Source organism: Heteronotia binoei, unplaced genomic scaffold, assembly GCF_032191835.1.
Source record: "Heteronotia binoei isolate CCM8104 ecotype False Entrance Well unplaced genomic scaffold, APGP_CSIRO_Hbin_v1 ptg000334l, whole genome shotgun sequence".
Classification (NCBI taxonomy): Eukaryota; Metazoa; Chordata; class Lepidosauria; order Squamata; family Gekkonidae; genus Heteronotia; species Heteronotia binoei.
Window position 1 is genome coordinate 541,198 of NW_026800018.1, and position 16,439 is coordinate 557,636.

Here is a 16,439-nt window from a genome sequence, read left to right on the forward strand (position 1 = left end):
GTGCTGTGTTAGAGTAATACAAAAGGCCCAGATCGTTTGGAAGACAGAACCCAAACAGCAAAGTGGGCTGTCCTCAGTTCACATTCTGAAATAATACATGCACACCCAAATCTCTTCCCAAAACATGGAAATTCAAATGAACATTAAACTGTGTAGCTCAAGGCATAAACCATAATACTGAAGACAACAATATGTTTAGATAATACTATTCAGTTAGGAATTAATTTGCAGAAATAGTTCTGTCTGTGGATGTTTCCAACCGGAGAATTGCACCTTAGAAACAAAAAATTAGGCACTTTATTTATTTCAGCTGATCAGAAGAAAAACCGAGGCGTAGCAACTAGGGTTGCCAAGTCCAATTCAAGAAATATCTGGGGACTTTGGGGGGGGGGAGCCAGGAGACATTAGGGGTGGAGCCAAGATCAAGGCTGTGATAAGCATAATTGAACTCCAAAGGGAGTTCTGGCCATCACATTTAAAGGGACGGCACCCCTTTTCAATTCCTTCCTTCCAAAGGAAATAATGAAGGATAGGGGTACCTTCTTTTGGGGCTCATAGAATTGGACCCCCTGGTCCAATCTTTATGAAACTTGGGGGGGTATTTTGGGGAGAGGCACTAGATGCTATACTGAAAATTTGGTGCCTCTACCCCAAAAACAGCCCCCACAGAGCCCCAGATACCCATGGATCAATTCTCCATGATTTTTTATGGGAATAAATCTTCATAAGGAATAGAATTCCCAGAAGACATTTCCCTCCCCTCCCCACGCTTTCTGATGACCCTGAAGCGGGGGAGGGCCTCCAAATTGGGGGGGATCCCCTGCCCCCACCTGGGGATTGGCAACCCTCGTAGCAACTTATGAGAAGGACTACTTAGACCCAAAGCAAGTTTATTCCTCGGATGATGGTAGAATATTATTGGTAGATAGTACTCTTGATGACAGAAGGATCTTACTAGCTAACGTTTACGCACCCAATGATTCCCAAGATAAATTCTTCCAAGAAATTATGCTACAAATTGGGGGAGTTAGACTATCAGGAACATTGTATTATTGGAGATTTCAATGCAGTCGCTGAGAGGAAAATAGACAAAAAGACCAGGGAAGGGAAGAAAGAATCAGGACACCAACTTCCAAAAAGTTTTTTAGAAATAGCAGAAGAATTAAACTTGGCTGATGCATGGCGTACTAGATACTAACATTCAAGAAATTATACTTTCTTTGAGACACATAAATTGTTGTCACATATAGATAACATAAGAACAACGGCCCATCAAGTCCAACACTCTGTGTCACACAGTGGCAAAAAATTTTATATACACACATACACTGTGGCTAATAGCCACTGATGGACCTGTGCTCCATATTTATATCTAAACCCTTCTTGAAGGTGGCTACACTTGTGGCCGCCACCACCTCCTGTGGCAGTGAATTCCACATGTTAATCACCCTTTGGGTGAAGAAGTACTTCCTTTTATCCGTTTTAACCTGTCTGCTCAGCAATTTCATCGAATGCCCATGAGTTCTTGTATTGTGAGAAAGGGAGAAAAGTACTTCTTTCTCTACTTTCTCCATCCCATGCATTATCTTGTAAACCTCTATCATGTCACCCCGCAGTCGACGTTTCTCCAAGCTAAAGAGTCCCAAGCGTTTCAACCTTTCTTCATAGGGAAAGTGCTCCAGCCCTTTAATCATTCTAGTTGCCCTTTTCTGGACTTTCTCCAATGCTATAATATCCTTTTTGAGGTGCGGCGACCAGAACTGCACACAGTACTCCAAATGAGACCGCACCATCGATTTATACAGGGGCATTATAATACTGGCTGATTTCTTTTCAATTCCCTTCCTAATAATTCCCAGCATGGCGTTGGCCTTTTTTATTGCAAACGCACACTGTCTTGACATTTTCAGTGAGTTATCTACCACGACCCCAAGATCTCTCTCTTGGTCAGTCTCTGCCAGTTCACACCCCATCAACTTGTATTTGTAGCTGGGATTCTTGGCCCCAATGTGCATTACTTTGCACTTGGCCACATTGAACCGCATCTGCCACGTTGACGCCCACTCACCCAGCCTCAACAGATCCCTTTGGAGTTCCTCACAATCCTCTCTGGTTCTCACCACCCTGAACAATTTAGTGTCATCCGCAAACTTGGCCACTTCACTGCTCACTCCCAACTCTAAATCATTTATGAACAAGTTAAAGAGGATGGGACCCAGTACCGAGCCCTGCGGCACCCCACTGCTTACCGTCCTCCACTGCGAAGATATGTGTGATATGTGTTGGATTACTGCGAGTTTAATGAAAGAAGTGGAAGAGATAGAGATACTCCCACGATCCTTTGCAGACCACAACCCAGTTTGGCTAAAGCTGAAGAATTACCACAAAAAATGTTGATGGTCGTTAAGTTTTCAAATTTTGAGAGAAGAGCAATTTACCAAAGAAGCAACAGAGGAATTGAAGAATTTTTTAAAACAAAATATACAACCTGAAATTAGCATCCAACGGTGTGGGATACAAGTAAGGCTTTTTTAGAAGTATTGCTATTAGATACCTAGCAAGACGAAACAAGGAAAAGAAGAAAAGACATCAGGACCTTTTGAAAGATAAAGAGATTCAATTAAAAAACGAACTACAAGAACCGAGGTTAAGAGAGAAGGTTCTCTTAAGTACTGCAGCTTTAACACTCTGTGCCACAGGGCTCTTGCTTATGAATAAGCAAGCATAATAAAACATTATATTGAACTGCAAAGCTGAAATCTGAAAGGTTAATACTACTGAACTCAATGGGATCTCAGCAGACTAAGTTAAAAAATAGTAACTTACATAACACTAGCAGTGGGGATTCCCATCTTTCCTCTATTGCAGGGGTGTTGAACTCATTTGTTATGAGGGCTGGATCTGATATAAATGACACCTTGTGGGGCTGGGCCATGTGTCATAAAATGTAATGCCAGGTAGCAGAAATATAAATCTTATAAAAGATACAGACAAACACAATGATTTTTAAAAAGCTTAAAATAAAACATGCTTAAAACATTGGCACTTTTAGGTCTTACAGGTGCTTTCTTTGTATCTCTTCTGCATGATCAAGGGAACTGGGCAAAGGAAACTCTGGCTGTTTCCTTCCTTCCCCAGGGACCAGGAGGAGGAGTACCCTCAGGCAATAGAATAAAGAGAGGCTTGGCTCAGTAGCTCTGCTGTGTGATTGAGAGAGCCTGGCAAAGCAAGCTATTCCTCCCCCCTTCCTCCTCAAGGGAGGAGCCTCAGCCAATGGTGAAAATAGAGGCTTTGCTCTGTAGCTCTTGTGCGATTGAACAAGCCTGGGAAAGCAGGCTGTGATGCAGAAGGAAGCAAGAGACAAGGAGAAGGAAGCAGATGACAACCAGTTGCTCAGGGGGCTGATAGAAGCCCTCTGGGGGGCCTGATTTGGCCCCTGGGCCACATGTTTGTCACCTCTGTTCTATTGCCTAGCCTACCATAAAAATATATACGAAGTAATTCTTATTGTCTATGTTTGTTTCCAATAATACCAAATACACAATATATCAAAATGTTTCACAAAAGGAAAGGAGCCACAGTATTTCAATGTCAAGAGAATGTCCAGTCTTTCTCCCTTCTTGTTCAATCCTCTGTGATATCCAAATTCCTTACAAATCCTGGCTCCAAAGGTGATGTTCCCTTACGTGCCTGTCAACTTGGATCACATTTCGCATACAATGCTTCCTCGAAGAGCCAATCTGCTCCATTTTTCTTTTTGACGTCAACTAAGACCACCTGATCAAATTTCCAATAGGCACTAGCTCAATTTCATGGCAGTCCTCTGTCATGGGCTCAGAGCTTCTCCTGGTATCCACTGCCACAGCAGCCAGACCATAAACGTCTCTCAGTGTCCTCCCCTGCAGTGGCTGGGCCAGGAGTGGCTTCCTGCAGCAGCTATTGCCAGCTCTGCAGGTAAGTGCAGACAATGCTTTTTTAAAATTTTGGAGACAATTTAACCCACCCCTCTAGTATATTTTAGTTAAAATTTCAGATTTCTCTGCAAATTTAGGGTATTTCCCAAGTTTGCAGAAAAATCTAACATCAGTGTGGCTCTGAGCTGCAGATTTAGGTTCCACAGATGGGGGCCCAACTTCGCCATTAGATATACAGATTCCTCACCTTTCTGCTCTCATAAGGGTTCATAAGGCGACTAACATCTTAGAATCACATCTTAGAAATCATTAAAACCAACAAAAACATATCAGAACAATTAAAACCTGAGTTAAAATACACATTCAAAAACATAAAAGCAACAATTGAAATTTTGGGCAGGAAGGATGGATCACTGAGGAACACCAAACAAAACAAGCATTCACCTGCTAGAGAAAGACAGCAACTGAGGGGGGACAGATGAGCCTCACTGGTGAAAGAATTTCAGAGTTTTGGTGCCATGATCAAGACTGTTTTCTCCCAGGTTGTATCCACTAATCTCAGACAGGCCTGGGAAGATGACCATCGTGGTTGGGGTAGGTTCATAAGGGAATAGGTAATCCTTCAGGTATGTTGGTCCTTACCACATAGGGTTTTAAAGGTCAACTCCAACCACTTGAATTGAGCCTGGAAACAAACTGGGATCCAGTGTAGACAGGGCCAAGACTGAAGTCATATGGTCCTACAACTTGCTCCAGTCAACATCCTGGCTGCAGCTTTCTGTTCCAACTGAAGTTTCCAAACACGTTTCAAGGGAAGCCCCATGTAGAGTACGCTGCAGTAATCTAATCAGGGCATGCCCTACAGTGGCTAGATCTTTTCTGTTCAGAAAAGGCTGCAGCTGGCTAACCAGTCAAAGCTGCCACCTGCATATTCAGCAGTAGGCCTGAGTCTAAGAACACTCCAGACTACAGACCTGTTTCTGCAAGGGGAGTGTACGTCTATCCATAATTTGGGAAACCTTAAATCCCAGGTCATAACTTCCTCCCATTGTCTTGTCAGAATTAAGCTTCTGTTTATTAGCCTGTCTGCACTCCAAAGGTGCCTTCAGGCATTTGTTCAGAGTTTCTACAGCCTCTCTAGGATTAGCCAGAAGTGACAGATAGTATTGAGTCATCAGCATATAACCCAACTCAAATCTCCAGATGACCTTACCCAGCTGTTTCATGTAGATGAAGAGAATAGGGACAAGATGGAGCCTTGCTGGAATCCACAGGGCAAATGCCAAGAGGCTGAGCAGAAGTTCCCTAGCACCACCTTTTGAAACCTAACCTCCAGGTAGGATCGAAGTCACTGCAAAACAGTACCTTCAGGTCCTACCCCAGAAAGGCAGTCCAGAAGGATACTATAATTGATGTTACAGAATGCTACTGAGAGGTCCTGAAGAATCAACAGAATCAGTCCATAATTTGTCCATCTCCTGGCACAGGTCATCCAGCAGGGTGACCAAGGCTGCTTCACAGGCCTTAAGCCAAATTGGAAAGACTTCACAACCTGTTTCAAGGAGTCATTACCTACTTCTCCAATCCAGACAGGCAGCCCCTCAGCAGATTTAAGTAGCCACTAAGGGTTGCTGTGGATTAACCCTATGCCTACAGGGTTGCTGTAGTTTCCATAACTCTATATATTGTGTGTTCCATCTAATTTGAAATGTATGAAACTGAGTCATGTTCCTATTACCAAAGGTGGTATTAAGAATGGCCAACTGTGAAGCAAGTAGGACCAATCCTGATCTCAGCTGAAGGTTTGTTTGATGTTGACATTGCCAAAGAGATAAGCCACTTTCCATTTAAAAATAGCTTGTCTCTTCAGCTTTGGGAACAAATAAAACTCCAGTTGCATTTTGCCTCTCTGGATTGTATTATTTGGGTAGCGTCCTTTATAGTTATATTTTTATTGGAGTAAATCTCAGCAAACTGATTTTAGTTTGCTTATCATTAAACATTTACAAGAAAACCACTGTATTTTGGCAGAAGGAAACGTGTCTGAAAATAATCAATTTGCTACAGGGCTGGTCAAAATATGTGTGACACTGTTGCCATCTAGAGGAAGAATGGAAAACTACAGGAAAGAGAGCAAGGGTAATTTCTAGGTGCTTAAAAAAAAGTTCATCTAGTCTCTCTATGGCTTTGCCTCGTACAGTTATCGGTGATTGATTTAGCCCCTTTCCAACCTGATCCATCAGATCTGTGTTTTGCCACATACATTTGGTTCTTAGGACTGTTGCCATAAAATGTAGTGTTTTATTAGCTTTTACAGAGCTGAAATGCAGTGGGAACCAGTGACAGCCAGGCATAGTGGTCTAATACAACACACAGCTTTAATTAATTCCATAATTAATAAATAGTGGGATTACTGGAGCCATCTCTCCAAACGAATCTCTGTTTTCATTTAAGAGATGTCAGATTCAATATGAGGTAGGAACTGTTACTGTTAATAGATGCATAGACAGAAAATCTGATTGTACTGAAGGAGAAATGAAAATCTGTTTAACTACTAGAGCAGTGGCCCCCAACCTTTTGGCACCAGGGACCACTTTTGTGGAAGACAATTTTCCCATGGACAGGTGGGGGTGGGGGTGCTGGGGTTTTTGCTGCCCCAGATTGCACCCAAGCCCACACCCTATCCCTGCCCTCCCATAAAGGTAAAGGTAGTCCCCGTGCAAGCACCAGTCATTTTCGACTCTGGGGTGATGTTGCTTTCACAACGTTTTCACAGCAGACTTTTTACGGGGTGGTTTGCCATTGCCTTCCCCAGTCATCTACACTCCCCCCCTCCCACCCCAGCAAGCTGGGTACTCATTTTACCAACCTCGGAAGGATGGAAGGCTGAGTCAACCTGGAGGTGGCTACCTGAACCAGCTTCCACTGGGATCAAACTCAGGTCATGAGCAGAGGGCTCCAACTGCAGTACTGCAGCTTTACCACTCTGCGCTGTGGGGCTCTCCCTTGGGGGTCTTTAAATAAGGAGTAGGTGAAAGTCTCTGCCTCACTCCATGGTCCAGTTGCCAACTGACCGGGGGTTGGGGACCCCTATACTGGAGAGTTATATTTCAACACTATAGCACTACATTTAGAATCTCTGCTTGCTTCAGTGAGACAGGCCCCATATTGAATAAAATCTTTTTTTCATTACTTATTTATTTGTTCATTCAGTTTATATCCTGCCCCAAAGCAGCTGACATATATAAAAAGGCAATACAATGAAAATTCAAAATTAAAATATAAAACCATGTGTTATTATTGGGACCTTTATGTATTCCTCCCAGATCATAGGTACCCACAATGGTAGTTATTCTAACAGGATCTCTATCTGTTCAGATAACAAGCATGCATATGTCAATTCATAATCAGTCAATTACAGAAAATGAAAATAAAAGAATGAACACTGGATTCCAGACTGTTGCAGCTCATAATTTTTGAATTAGGCAATCATTTCCTAACACTTTACTACTAAATTAAACAACTTAAAATATTTGCCCATAACTGCTGTGAAAGTTTTTTTTTTTAAGGAGGGGGGGAGAAAGTGTGCTCTAGATGGGATAAAAAAATAAAGCTATGTAGAATGTAGAAGCATTTGGCTAAAATAAAGCATATTCCGTCTTTTAAAAATAATTGTTTTATTTAAAAATTGACATCACGGCCTTCAATTTATCTTTGATTTCTCTCTTTCTCCCTTGTCCCCCACTTATGACATTTCTTTGCTGAACCATGTACATTTTTATTCCAGCACTGCAAAAATCCTTCATTAATTCCTGTGCATTGATATTATGAGCAGTATTGGGGAAAGCTTGAGCACCTTTTGATTTCCTACCAGAAAAATTTTGAAGTTCCAGTTTTTTCTTCTTCTGGATTATTTTAATGGCCTGATTCTGTAAGTATGGAAAATTAATTCTGTAGCTGATATAGAAAATTCCTTTCTTCCATTAATCCCTTTTGGACAACTGGTGCTATGAATCATCATTGTGCTTTGCTTAAAAATGAATTTTGTCTGTAAATTTTGAATTATAAAATTTGGTGAGGACACTTGGGTCTGTTTAATAAGTTTTTTCCTTCTCTTCTTCAGAGAAAAAAAACTGGATACATTGTACTCCTGACTTGACCCTTGCTCTGGTTTTCTAATTTTAGAGGAGCAGTTCAATCTAATAATTGTCAGTATTTATTATACATTCAGACTTGTCCATTTAATGCTGTGAAAAATCACACCAATAAAACATACTACTAAAGAATCTGAAGCAATACACACCAAGAATATTGAACGAACAAGCATATGATGAGAGGCTCCTAAGCTTAATGCTGACAGATTTCTTTCCGATAGAACTGTTGTCATGGACTCCTCAAAACAAATGAATGAAATCCAGAGAACCCCACATATTTTCTGCTCAGGCATTTATGGATCCTTGATACTGTTTTTATACTTAAAGTCCTTAATTTAAGTTCATGGGTTCACTGCCACAGTTCCACTACAGATGCCACATTTGTATGAGGATTTGTATGTTGCAAAGCATTATCATTTTCTTGCATAATTTAATCTTATTAAAATGTTTATGAAAGTTTAGAGAAATTAAATCTCCATATATTAGCAGATTGTTTTGTAAGCAAAAGGAAGCATAAATTGCTGTATTTCCTCATCCATCTTTCTATCTTCCATAGAATCCATGGGTATATTTGGACACTGAACAATCCCTAAACCACAGCTGGCCCAGAAAAAGTCAAAACTATAGTGCTGGTGAAGAATTAGAGTTGCCAAATCCAATTCAAGAAATATCTGGGGACTTTGGGGGTGGAGCCAGGAGAGATTGGAGGTAGAGCCAGAAGCAAGGGTGTTACAAACATAATTGAACTCCAAAGGGAGTTCTGGCTATCACATTTGAAGGGATCGCACACCTTTTAAAATGCCTTCCTTCCATAGGAAAAAAGAAAGATAGGGGCACCTTCTTTTGGGGCTCATAGGATTGGACCCTCTGGTCCAATTTTTTGAAACATGGGGGGTATTTTTGGGAGAGACACTGGATGCCATACTAAAAATTTGGTGCCTCTACCTAAAAACACACACACACACCCCCGAGCCCCAGATATCCACGGATCAATTCTCCATTATTTCCTATGGGAATCGTTCTCCTTAGGGAATAATAGAGTGCCCAGCAGACATTTCTCTCTCCTCCTCTCGCTTTCTGATTACCCTGAAGCGGGGGGAGGACCTCCAAACCAGGGGATCCCCTGCCCCCACCTGGGGATTGGCAACCCTATGAAGAATAGATACGAGGCAAGTGTACCCCAGACAAGTAGATTGTTCTCAACTACCTCTCCCAGTTGCTGGGCTCATATCTGTCTCACAGTGACAGAAGAATTGGTTGAGGAAGATAACTTTGGATCTGGAAGGTAGCAATAAATTCCTTTTCAAACTGCTTACATTCAGTTCTCCCTGTAATCTCTTCTTTTTGTGGAGAGGATTTATAGCACTCCTCTCCACTATCTGTCTTATGCTCAAGGGGCCATCTATTGAAGCCACCAGTAGACGGAAGTTGATAGGTATGAGAATGAAAGATTAACATTTGGGATACTCTCTCCTGTCATCTCTGTGCCAACCAGTAATCCCAGCTTCTTTGTGTTCCACCAGGTCCCAATAGATAGTGCAGTGTCTTGCCTATTTCTGTTATGGAGTCTCAAGTTCCATCTTTGTTGTAGCAGAGTCACATTGTATCAAGTCTAAAAGACAGAACTGTGGTGACATGAGGCGAGTTTACCAATGTGTAGTTTTTGCTGGTTTAGAATGGTTTTGTATTTATGAAAGATGAACAAATTGTGGGAGAAAGTGTGTTGTAACCCCAGGTTTCTGTTTGGGGAGAACAAGGTCTTAAAATCAGTAAATGTTAGAGAATTTGCACGCAGCAGAAGACACTGAAGAAGAGGGACAGGGAAAACACAGGAATTAATAGACAAGAGAGACAACTGTATTCAACAGTGGAATATATTTACCAGGGCAGTATCCAATATTCAAAGTCGTTTCCAGGCCAAGGTCATACACAGTAATCAGTACACACAACAGTAGATAACAGTATACACCAGTAAGTATACACAGAACGATCCAAGCACAGTAGCACAGGATCAACACAAGCAGTGTTCGCTGTCACCCGGACGGTAAGTTACACAGTACCCACAATCCTTACAGGCAGAAAGAGCAAGCTCACTGAGCTTCCCTAAATACACACATCAATCATGCCAGCTCACCAGAGGTTGCATCAGCTCTGTGAGTCAGCACAAAGCCTAATTACAGTTGAGGTCATTCCACCTTACCTCAGTAACAAGAAACAGCAGGGCCATGATGCAGCATGACTCAGCATGACATTTGCAGAAACAACATTACTATTACTAAGATGGAGTCAGCCATTTTAGGACTGATTTCCAACAGTAAATGATATCACCATAGTGAAAAATTGGTAATATTAAACTAGGGGAATACACAATGAGAGAAAAACAAACTCATACCTAAGCCCCAGGATGAGGTTGTTTTTTGGTTTTGTATTTTAATGTTGGAGTGAGCATGCCTGGACATTGGAGTGTGTGCTACATCCTTGAATGGGATGCCTCCCTTTTTTAAAATCTGGAATCTGCCTTCTGACCCCTCCTCTCTCACACTTTGTCCTCTCCACAAAGCCTTCCATGAAGGCACATGTCTGTGGAGGTCTGTCCTGTATTTACAGTGCTCTCATACTTCCACACACTTGATGCTGGACAAGCTGGCCATGTTTTATATGGAAGGTACTGGGCCTGTTGCCATGCTGGGTTCCCCAGATGCCTGGACTTCCAACTTCTCACCAAGGCCACTCAACTCATTACCCAGCCCTGGCCCCCCAGCTTCCAGTCCAACATTGTACCACCCACACGTTTGCCACCTTCACCCTCCTCCTCCCCTTTTGAGCTTCAATTCTGAGAAGCTTCTTGCCCAGAGCAAGGCTAGTCCAGCAACCCACACACTGCAGCCAAGGTAAGGGGCCTGCAACCTGTGCCAAGGAAGTGCCCCACCAAGGGTGCCTCTCCTGGGCTCCAGTAATATGAGTTCTCAGTCCCAGCAAGCCCTCTCTGTCTGGTCAGGCAATCTGGGGTGCACCCGGCCTGGGCCTCCGTGGGCAGCAGGGCATTTCACTCACTGTACCTGCTGATCGCAGCAGCCCCTGGCACAGCCCAGGACTGCCATGGCACTGGCAAGAGCAGCTAGGGTTGTGGTTTTGCACCAGGCACAACATTTCTGGGCAGAGTGGGGTGGCATCTTTGGGGAAGAAGGGAGAGGTGTCTGCCCTGCCTGCCTGAGGAATGCCAAATGAGACCCCAGCCAGCCAGGGGCACATTGGGAAGCTTCCCTTTGGAATGAGCTGAGGGCGCGTTCAGAAGCTTTTCCCCTCATGCATTTGTTTTTTGAAATCCCAAGCTCTTCAAACCATTTCTGAGGAATGAATGAATGAATTAGTGAGTTGGCTATGTGGAGAGGAGTCCAGGCTGGGGAAGCCCCCTCTGGGGAGGAGAGGAGGAGGCCATCAATTGAGGACTGTACAAAAGTGGTGGGGCATTTAATTAAGTTTAAGGTAATTAACTTTAAATTAAATGCCGCCTAAGAAATTTAAATGCCCCCCACAAAAAAAATCCTAGCTACAGGCCTGGAAAGTACCCTTTAGATTAGTCTTCTTCTTCTCCTTTCAGCTGCAACCTGAATGTGAACTGAATCTATTTGAATAAAAGTAAGTTTTCTGTTTTGCAATATATTTCTTGGGAGACTTATATACTGCACTCAGTATTGTATTTCTGTGACTGGGCAAAACTCTGTTATATTAACCAGATATCCTAATATTTAATACCATTAGTAATTAAGTCACAGATTGAAATTTTAGAAGGAAAAAAATTAAGACATTTCAACTAGGCTTTGAAAATACAGGGAAATAAAATATTGATAATTTATGTAAGGGTGTAATAAAACAAATTCTATAATCATATTATGGGGGTTAGCATTAAGAAAGCTATGAAAGGACTACATATTTTGGGGGGGTGGGGGTGGGAAGGATTCTGCACAGATTGCACAACTTTGCATTTCATGTGGTTAGTTAACTTTTCCATTAGTGCTATTTTTCAAAACCTTTGGTACAACGTAATGCACTGGATATGAAGTCATTATGCCACTAATGGCACTTATGCCAATGTACCTGCACTTCCATTACTGGATGAGGGTACATGATTTTTGCTGATATCCTCTTCCCTGTGCAGACCTCTAGCTCAATGTTTACCACCTTTATGCCATTTCCTAAGGATCTCCTGACCCCTGGGAACAGAATTTCACTGGGCTACAGCAGAAAGAGCCCCATGGTGCACAGTGGTAAGCTGCAGTACTGCAGTCCAAGCTCTGATCATGACCTGAGTTTGATCCCAGCGGAAGCTGGGTTGAGGTAGCCAGTTCAAGGTTTACTCAGTGTTTCATCCTTTCGAGGTCGGTAAAATGAGTATCCAGCTTGCTGGGGGGAAAGTGTAGATGACTGGGGAAGGCAATGGCAAACCACCCTGTAAAAAGTCCACCATGAAAATGTCATGATGCAACGTCATCCCAGAGTTGGAAACAACTGGTGCTTACCTTTACAGCAGGTGGTGGAAGAATCCTGCCCTTTGAGCTTTTTCCTGCTCATGGTAATTTGGACCCAACCCATTCAGTTGCACTGAAGATTTCCATTGCTGAAATATGATAAAGTGGGCACATACTAGAAAGAATTGATTAAAGGTTTATGAATGACCATATGAATATTATCTCCGGGAAAATGTAACACTACTAAATTTGGGTTCTGGGACCAGATTTGGTTTGAGAATTTTGTTAATTTCTAAAAATAGTACATGCCAGGTTCCTCAGTTTCTGAAGGTATGTTTGCTTTGATTTGTGTAACAATTTGTCAAAGTTTATTGTGCACTATTTTACAAGAAACTTGTGATACAGTTCAGAGATCGTGGATTTCTTCCATCCACACCCAAAAGGCCCTGTGTGGCTGCTACCCGTATCTACTCCAAAGGATAGTTCTGTCTTGGCCATCACCTGGGAGGCAAGTTCCAGTAACCACAGAGTCTGACAGCAGAAGTTCTAGGATCACAGCCCTGAGCCCAGGGTTCAATAACACAATAATCAGTAATAAATAAAAGCCCAACTTTGGTGGCAAATCTGAGGATATTCTTTGGTTGGATGTGGCCTATACAGGATTGGCTCGCACTCAGTCTCTAGCATGCCATTGGCTGATTCTGCTCTCCCCTGCCCACCACTGGCCCCGTCAGGCAAGCACACCACCAGAAGGCCACTCACCTTTGAGGGAGACAGTTCTCTGCTGACAGGCTCTCTTGGGGACTTACTGATCACTACTGCCTCTCCTCAGGGTCCACTGTAGGAAGTCCAGGACAGTCCGTCTCCCCTCCCCCACCACCATAAACACCACTGCCACAAAGCAATCAGTGAAGCAAACAGTAAACTGTGAGAGACATGTTCATGAAACAAAACAGCAGTAGTTACTGCTCTTCAACAGACACAAAAGGAATGTTGATTCACAGCAGGGAGAGGCCAGTTCCACAGCAGCAGATAAACAGACTGACACTATACAATGACACTGTACAAAGCCCCCTTTCCACCTGCACTTTTCACTCTTTCTATTCAAATTAAGCTACAGTGGGCTCATAAGATAGAATGGGCTGTGAAGGAGAGGCCTTTCTTCCTGGGGAACCACTGTTGCCAATCTCCAGGTGAGGAAAAAAATGTATAAAAGTAACAAATGTTGATACAAGTCTTGGCTTGCTACTCTGTATTTTGAAACAAACAATTTATTATCAATATTATTGACAACAACACTTCATACTAGATGCCAGATTTAAACAACATTGACAAAATTACAATAGAGGGTTGATGTTACAGCAACAGCAGCAGCAATGGATTGCCTAGGTAACTATCCATTTCATTTGTCTTCTTCAGGCTGCAGTACACTAGGTAAAGTCTTGAATTCAATAATGGAATACCCAGTATTTCCTTCAAATTTATATTTAGACATTCTCCAGCTTTTACAATTGTTGTGTAGGCAGTTGCAGTTGGAGCCTCAGAGATCAACAGTCTTCTGTTAGAGGTTACCCTTTGCCAGGCTCAGTCCATAACTTATGAGTCTCTTCCAGCATTTTCTTAGCAGAGGGTAGGCCTCAGGCTGCCAGGTGTGCACTCCTGTGCCTGATCCATGCCTCACCCCCAGTCCTTTGCCTCCTCTGCTCCTGGGGTGCTTTTAGAGACTGTGGTGGTCTGGTCATGTGCAGGTCCATGCTGGGGCCTCCAGGCCTGAGAGTGCTGCTAGCTTAAGCAGTGGTACCATTTCAAGGTCCCTTCCAGGAGGAGAAGGAGGAGGAGGAAGACAAAGAAGAAGAAGATGATATTGTGTTTATAGTCCGCCCTTCACTCTGAATCTCAGAGTCTCAGAGCGGCTTACAATCTCCTTTACCTTCCTCCCCTTTAAAGGACAGCTCTGCAAGAGCTATGGCTAACAAGGCCATTAGAACAGCTGCAAATGGAGGAGTGGGGAATCAAACCCAGTTCTCCCAGATAAGAGTCCATGCACTTAACCAATAAACCAAACTGGCTGTCTACTGAGACACTGAGGTACAGAGACACCAGCCTCACAGGAAGGTTCTGTCAAGGTGGGCTTGGAGACTAGGCTTCCCAATCCCCAGGTCCCAGCGGGGGATCCCCTGGTTTTACAAGCTTCCCCCCTCCCCCAGCCAGCTGGCTGGCGGGGGAAGCTCCACCCCCACAGCCATTTGTGGGAAGGGCGGGATACAAATCACGAATAAATAAATAAATAAAATAAATAAATTATGCACCTCCAGGAACGATTCCCATAGGGAATGATGGGGAATTGATCCGTGGGTGTCAGGGGCTCTAGGAAGGCTGTTTTTTGAGGTAGAGGTGCCAAATTTTCCATAAAGCATCTAGTGCCTCTCCCCAAAATACCTCCCAAGTTTCAAAAGGATTGGACCAGGGGGTCCAATTCTATGAGCCCCAAAAGAAGGTGCCCCTATCCATTATTTTCTATGGAAGGAAGGCATTCTAAAAGGTGTGCTGTCCCTTTAAATGTGATGGCCAGAACTCCCTTGGAGTTCAATTATGCTTGTCACACCCTTGCTCCTGGCTCCGCCCCCAAAGTCTCCTGGCTCCACCCCAAAGTCCCCAGATATTTCTTACATTGGACTTGGCAACCCTATTGGAGACAGGTAGTCCACCTCCTCTTCTGATGAGGCCTCATGCTACACCAGGTTGGTCCATGATAAATTCATTCTATTCCAGCAGGTAGCCTATCTGTGTCTTTGCCCTCTTTGTTGGCCTGTTGACATTATTCTTTAAGACTCCATGAAGAGTAGCCTCCCTTTGCCCCTTCTCTTCCTGAAATCAGTACCCTCTCCATCCTCCTTGGTCTCTGACCTGGCTGACTCTGCTAGCTCGGTATTTTGCCAGCATATCAGTGGATTGAAATTAAATCAAAAGAGTTTCCAGCTCAACATTAGGAAGAACTTCCTGACCGTATGATCACAGCCTAGAAGTAAAAAAAAAAATCAATGTATTTAGGGTTCTAGAAAATTAATGCATTTAGGGTTCCAGATCCTACCTTATTTTACATGTGGGGTGTGATGACACCGCTTGGAAGTGACATCATCATACCATCTGTATTGCATGGCAACACTCAGTTTTTGGGCAAAACTTTATGGTTTGAGCCCAAATTTACTATAGAGTTTTGCAAAAAAACTAGAGTGTCACTGTGCAACATTGGCCCTGCAATGATTTCACTTCCATATGTTGCCATCATGCCGCATTTGGGGGCATGTGCAGGCAGGAAGGAGCTTGCAAAAGCAGGGGGGCCCCCATTTGGACCAGGAGGATGGCAACCCTAAATGGTACAGACTAGGGGACTTGTCTCGCAATTTCCAATATCATTCCATTCTTCTTGAAGCAAGCTTGTTCCAATATCTGTTCCCCAGACAAGTCATAAAGAACTGGTGTCATGTTAAGGAGGGTTAAATATCTATTCATTTTTGAGACCAGATGCTTATTAGTGTTAGTATTTGAGGTAACATATTTTTCAAATGTCAATAATTTCCTAACTATTGGTGACTGGTGATAGAATGTCATAACTGATATATCTGATTTCAGTTTATTTTTGTGCCTTCATGCCTCAGATTTGACAGGTCATCATATACAGTTAACTTTCTAAATGTTTGTCTGAAACATACATGTTCATTTATGAATGGCAACTACTAGGAGCTAGTGGACTTGGATAATTTAATACCTTTTAAAGAAGTGTCTGAGTACTAATGGGATGGTCTGTCTGCTCAGTTCCTGTGGCGGATGAGGGTTAAGAGGACAAGGTTTAGTCATGCTTCTTGTGGTCTCTGTGGAAAACTACTTCTTATTTTTCTGGT